Here is a 6,773-nt window from a genome sequence, read left to right on the forward strand (position 1 = left end):
AGTCTCTGGAGAAGGATGTCATGCTGGGTAAGATGGAGGGTCAGAGAGGGAGAGGAAGACCCCCAACGAGATGGATCAGACAGGTGGCATCATTGATGGCATCAAGTGTGGCAGCCGTAGTGAGTTTGGCCCAGGATCAGACATTGTTTCGTTCTGCTGTGCATGGGGTCACTATGAGTCAGTTCCGACTCGACGGCACCTGACAACAACAACAATGATTTTGTAGCAATACTTTTCTTTTTAGTTACTCTTGTGTGTGTCTCCAAGTTTATATCCTTAACAAATTGAAACTCTAATTTGAGGATACATAATGTATGTCAAAGAGAATATATTAAAATGCTAAGCCGTGTGGCTGTAGCTGTAACTATTTTAAGATCTGTTGCCATGGAGTATTCATCCACCCAATGTGTTTTCCAAGGCTGTACTATAAATCTTTACTGGAGTAGAAAGCTTCCTCTTTCTCCCACAGACAGCTTGGTTGATATGAACTGCTGACATTGTAGTTAGCAGTATAATGCAACCCACTATGCCACCATGGCTACCATAATTCTTACGTTATTGCTGTTGTTAAGTACAGTCAACTTGGTACCAAGTCAGAGCAACCATGTACAAAGTTTCTGAGGAGAGGCTGGTGAGTTTAAACCACCAACTTTGTGGCTCAAAATGACCTTGTGGTTGAGTGCTTATCCTAGAGTGCCACACCAGGACTGCTTACAGGGCCAGACCCGAACTCCGTAATTGTTTAGGCGTTCAGAAAAGAGGACGATCAATGTTTACTAAGCCAAAAAAAAAAAAAAAAAAAAAAAAATCAAAGCCTGTGGAGCAGGAAGAAGACTTACAGATGATTCTATAACATTAAAACATAATTTCCCGTGCAGAGATAAAAAATTTGAGACTTAGAGAGTCTTGGAGTTCCATTTGGCTCTTCATTCAACGGTTTTATATAAGGTTGCACTTTGGCACTTGGATATGACAGTTCTTTATTTCATGCACTATCCCACTCATTGCATGCATTATATATCTCTGTCAGTTGATCACAAAATATAATTTCCAAATGCCCAATATATTTGCAAACATCCATTGGAAGATATATTTTAGTTCAGAATCGCGTAACACATCATTTCAGGATATTGAGATTTGTGATAAAACTAAAATGTGTAAGAAACTCTTTATTAAAAGGGGATTTATGATGATGAAGATGATTATTTAATTTGTCTGCTGCAAGTAGAGTTGAATACTTTTATTAAAATTTCAAATGGAACTTTTTCACTAATGTATAAGCTGTAGATAGGATTGTTAGATAGATTAAATGTTGTTGCACTGGAAATAAATGTTAATATATAGTCTACCAGTTTCCTTCACTCTTGCCCCCAAGAATTTTAATTTCTCCATGTGTCATGTACTCTAACAGTAAAATGAATTGAGGTGACTATAGCCCAATAGCATTCATTTAGTATTGTATCATACTACATTAAATTCTTGTTAAGTACTTGTTAAATAAATTCTTAATAAACACCTTTGGAAGTAGCTTAAATATCGAATTATCAAAACTTTATAGCAGTAAAGACTGCACAAGGACATTTCACCAAACAAAAGAAAGAAATGTTAACTATAGGACTATGAAAAGAGAGAAGCTTAGGTAAAATTTAAATGAAAGAACATCTATTACATTTACATGTATATTTTCTCAAAGACTCTTAAATTATAAATTCTCATTCACATTGAAATAGAAAGCAAACTCTTACTGATAAAAGTAGATTAAAAGTAAATGTAAATATATTGTAATTCAGGAATACACACTTAAATGTAAGCAACCTACAACGGCCAGAAAGAGAAACAAAAAGAACACACCAGGGTTGGATGAGAACCAATGAGAATTTGAGAGCACACATCTGTCTTTTCACTTCCAGCAGTCAGGAAACTTGCCTCAGGGTAACAGATCAGACTTTCCAGTCTTTCAAGATAAATTGCAAATACACATATATAGTTGTGTGAAATGTGTCCCCTTTTTAATGCTTGAAATTCATTAAAAAATTTTCAAACATTGTGTGGGTAAAACAAAATTTTCCCTGTCATGCGACAGACTTCCTTTCTTAACTTGTTACAAATGCTTCAAAATCCAGTCCTAGACATTGTTTGAATCTGGGCACACCTTTGTTTCAAACGGTCCTGAATTATGACTCACTCAACCACATAAATTATTGGGTAGTTTTATATGGATGTCTGACTGAAGATTGTGGATGACTACTGATAGTGTTTATTTTTTATATAGTTTTAATAAAAAACAAGTTTTATAAGACTTCTATGCCTTATCATGAACTCCTGGTGTGGTGTTGTAGGATCAGCACTAGACTGTAAACCATAAGGTTGGCAGTTCAACCTACCAGCTCACCAGCTACTCCTCAGAAACCCTATCGAGCATTGCTATGAGTCAGAACTAACTTAATGGCACTTAACAACAACAACAATGTCTTATCATGCAAAAATCAAGTAGCAATTAAATGTAAGCTTTCTTTTTCCCTAAAATATATCTTTGTTTTGGGGTCCAAAAGCTGACTAAGTTACTCTCAACTTACTGATTTGTAGCTATTTCCTAGAAATCCCAAATTATCAACCATGCTTATTGTATTTTTAATGACAAGTTTAAATATTCATCCAAAGTAAAAATAAAGCTGGAATAATAAAAATTGCTAGTATTTATATGCCCCTTGTAAAACATGTTTACATAGTATCTCTTGTTTTTTTTTTGTTTTATTTTTTTTTCTATTAGGGATCTAACTATGTGGTATACAAATTAATACTATTAGCTTGACTTTTCATGAATGAGTCAGAAAGTGTGGATAAATTACTAGCGATCACACTATTATATAGATGTAGGGTAAGAATTTAGTTTTTTCAGATAAATTTTACATTCTTTCCAGCATACAATAATGCTACAGATTTGTTCTAAAAGTCCCTTTTATGACTTCCAAACTATCCCCCAAGTCATCCAGCTGTTGTCTTTCCTGGGATCCCCAACTCTGGGCATCTCCCATGACTGCCTCCCAGCTGAATATCTCCCTTTGTCCTACTGTGCTTCCCATAGCCACCATTACCCTTCAGAATGGCCAACAGGGGGCCTGCCTAGGCCTGAGCCATGAGGTACAGCAGAAGCTTGAGAAACAGTATGACACAGACCTGGAACGTATCCTGATCCAGTGGATCACCACCCAATGACATTAGGATGCAGGCAGGCCTCAGCCTGGTGGGAAGAACATTCAGAACTAGCTCAAGGATGGTACAGTGCTTTGTAAACTCATTGATGGACTATACTCTGAGGGTCAGGCCCTGGTAAAGAAGATTCAGGCTTCCACCATGGCTTCAAACAGATGGAGCAGAATTCTTAGTTTCTACAAGCAGCCAAGCACTACCGCATCAATACCACTGACATCTTCCAGACTGTGACCCCTGAGAAGGGAAGAACATGGCCTATGTACAGAGGTCACTGATGAATCTGGCGGGGGGGCTGGCAGTAGTTTGAGATGTTGGGCTCTTTTCTGGGGGCCCCAACTGGTTTTCTAAGAAATCCAAGGAGAATCCTCAGAACTTCTCAGACAACTAGCTGCAGGAGGCCAGGAACATGATGAGGCTGCAGATGGGCACTAACCACAGGTCATCTCAGGCAGACATGACCAGCTATGGGATGCCATGCCAGATCCTCTGATCCTGCCTCCACCATTACCTATCCCCGATACTCTGCCCTCTGTGAATGGATAGTATATACAAAAATTTTTTTAACAGTTACCTTCCCTGAGAGCCCCTGTAGACCTCTACCAGGGTTGGGGACTAGCCTGGCCCATCGCCTCTGGAGCTTCTCAAAGGTGGCCTCTCCTGTACTTACTAATACAGCCCTATTCTCTTCCCCAATTCCACAAAACTGGGCCAATTGGCCTCTTCTTTTTTCCTGGGACCAAATTTTGGGAGTTCTCCCCCAATTCCTCTTCTCTTTCCCTCTGGTCTCTCTTCCTCTTGGGCTCTGCCCTCAATCAATTCCTGGGTTGGAGGTCAAGGATGCTGTCTCCTGGGCTTCTGACGCTGGACTGGCCTTCCTTGCACAAGCTGTGTCTGTATAGATTTAACTTGGAGGGAGGGGCCTTGGTGTCTAATATTCCAGCCACAGCTGTACTTTGTTCAACACACATCTGGGGCAGCCTTCCCCAGCAGAGGCCCTCTTGGTTTCTTAATTCCCATTCCCCTTGCTGTGGCTAATGGGTGGCAGTGAGGGGACAAAGGAAGGAAGGGCTGCCCACCATGCTCTGGGCCTTTAAGAATGTGAGTTTGCCCATTTGAATAAAGAATCCCACTCTTTTTTGAAATAATAATAATAATAATCCCTTTTATGCTGTTCTTTGTACAGACACATTTAAATTTTTTAAAGAAAGATTTATCTTGAGATTTCTAAAGGAATACAATTAATCTGATTTAAAATTTAAACTAAAGAAAAAGTCATCCTTGATTGTGAGGGTTGGAAATGTAAAGGTAAACGTTTTATACAAGGAAAGGAGTGATTAACTTTCCAGTCTAGGAGTGGAGGTCCCTAGGACCATCAATGAAGAAGAGCAGAAAGTGGGCCCCTACCCAGAGAAGCAGTGATGCCTGAGATGTAGGCAGAGAGGATGACATGAAGTGATGGAGCAGCTGGGGATTTTAGATCCAGAGAGGGAGAGCGACTATGTGCTGAAGACTGGGTGGGGGGGTGGGGGAAGTGTAGGGGGCAGGCTTGCAGGATATACCCTTTGGTTGGTTGATGATGCATGGAGGGGATTGTAACTATGGCAATGAAACAATATACGATAGAATGAATGTAAAACTAATATTCTCCCATGTAAACTATCAAATAATTCACAATAAAACATTTAAAAAATAAAGTCATCTTAGCAATAATATGATTGCACTTAGGTAATAAATTTACCTTGTAGATTATTTGTACAGTTTAACAGATTTCATATATCAAAACTGGAATCTAAAATCCATCCACTACCATGGAATGCAACCTGCCCATGTAGGGGCTTATACATTGGACGGCTAACCACGAAGTCAGTGGATCAAACCCATCAACTTCTCTGCAGGAAATTGTTGAGGTTGACTATTTCTGTCTTGGAAACCCTTAAGAAGCAGTTCTACTCTGTCCTATAGGGTATTTGTGAGAATGGAAAATAGAGATCTACAAATATAGACACTCAATGACTATGTTATTTCCTCAAAATCAGAAGTTGTTGTTGTTGTTAAGTACCGTGGAGTTGGTTCTGACTCAAAATGACCCTGCACAGGGTTTCTGAGGCTATAAATCTTTACGGGAACAGAAAGCCTCATCCTTCTCCCACAGAATGGGTGGTAGTTTCGAACTGCTGACCTTGAGGTTAGCAGCCCAATCTGTAACCACTAAGCTACCAGAGTGCCTTCAAAATCAGAAGTAGCGAGTGATAATTTGTTTAAATAAGTGTTCAAACATTTTTTACATCACTGTCCTAATGTTTGAAGCAGTATCACCTGTTTACTTCGGTACCACAGTAAACTCAACATCCATTTCATAAATTGAAATGTGCATAAACATCTTAAACAACCATTTAAATAAAGTTTTATTTATAAAGACTTAGCAAGCCACTATACTTATTAGAAAAATGATTGTGAGAATTGACTATACTTCAAAATAGAAAAACACTGAGAATCCATTAATTCTTCAACTGTGACAACAGCTGTAGCTACTTGAAATACTACAGTTCTTACTCAGTTGGGCTTCCTAATTTGCTAAAAGCATTTGCTTATTTATTATAGAATGATGTAGTAAGAGTCTACATATACATGCTTGAAAAAATATATTGGAAGGATACTTTAACTGAGGCAAGTGAGGGATACCAGTCACACTAATATTGAGAAAGCTGAAATTCATTAAGACTGTATTTTGCCTTACTCCAATGTGAACTATTCCTCAAGCTTGTTTGCTATATGTTTAAATGTATAGATTCTTGATAGCAAATTCATATTATATTAATACTTAACAATCAAAAGGACTGGTGTAATGACAGACCAGCAAGCTCTCCACCATAGCCAGAATACCCTCATCTTTGCTCCAATCATCATTTCTATATCTTCAATGAATCTGTTCCCTCCTAAAGAAAAAAAATCAAATAATGCATTTCAGCATTTGCTTGTATTTTCTTTCAATAATCATTGTGGTCTCAAATTATTTGTTGTATATATTTCTTGTACTAAAGCAACAAAAAGGAACTCTGGTAGCTTAGTGGGTTATGAGTTGGCTGCAAACCACAAGATCAACAGCTCACATCTACATGTCACTCCGCATAGAAAGATGAGGTCCCGGCTTCCATAAGGAATTACAACCTCAGAAACACTACACCGGGTCTATATGATTCAAAACAACTGAAGGAGATCTGGTAGCATAGTAGTTACAACTCGGGCTGTGAATCTTAAGGTCAGCAGTTCAAAACTGCCAGCTGTTCTGCAGGAGAAAGATAAGGCTTTCTACTCCCATAAAGATTTACAGCCTCGGAAACACTGTACAGGGTCGCTGTGAGCAGAAACCGACTCCATGGCACATAACAACCACAAGCACCAACGCATACCCCTTTAACTACATTTCCTCCATAGTATATATTTTGCCCAGTAACCTATTTTACTATTATGCCAAAAATAATGAGAAGGAATCAGGTAACTTATTTTAATAAATCTTATACAAAGAAATTTTACAGCTACTATTTACCCTAAAAGTAGCA

General features: G+C 38.5%; 1 pseudogene; it reads left to right on the plus strand.

Moving 5' to 3' along the window:
* The first annotated feature begins 3,103 nt into the window (after positions 1-3,103).
* On the plus strand, positions 3,104-3,703 carry LOC102831138 (annotated as a pseudogene).
* The last annotated feature ends 3,070 nt before the right edge of the window (positions 3,704-6,773 follow it).

This window comes from Chrysochloris asiatica, unplaced genomic scaffold (assembly GCF_000296735.1).
Source record: "Chrysochloris asiatica unplaced genomic scaffold, ChrAsi1.0 scaffold00136, whole genome shotgun sequence".
NCBI classification, from domain to species: domain Eukaryota; kingdom Metazoa; phylum Chordata; class Mammalia; order Afrosoricida; family Chrysochloridae; genus Chrysochloris; species Chrysochloris asiatica.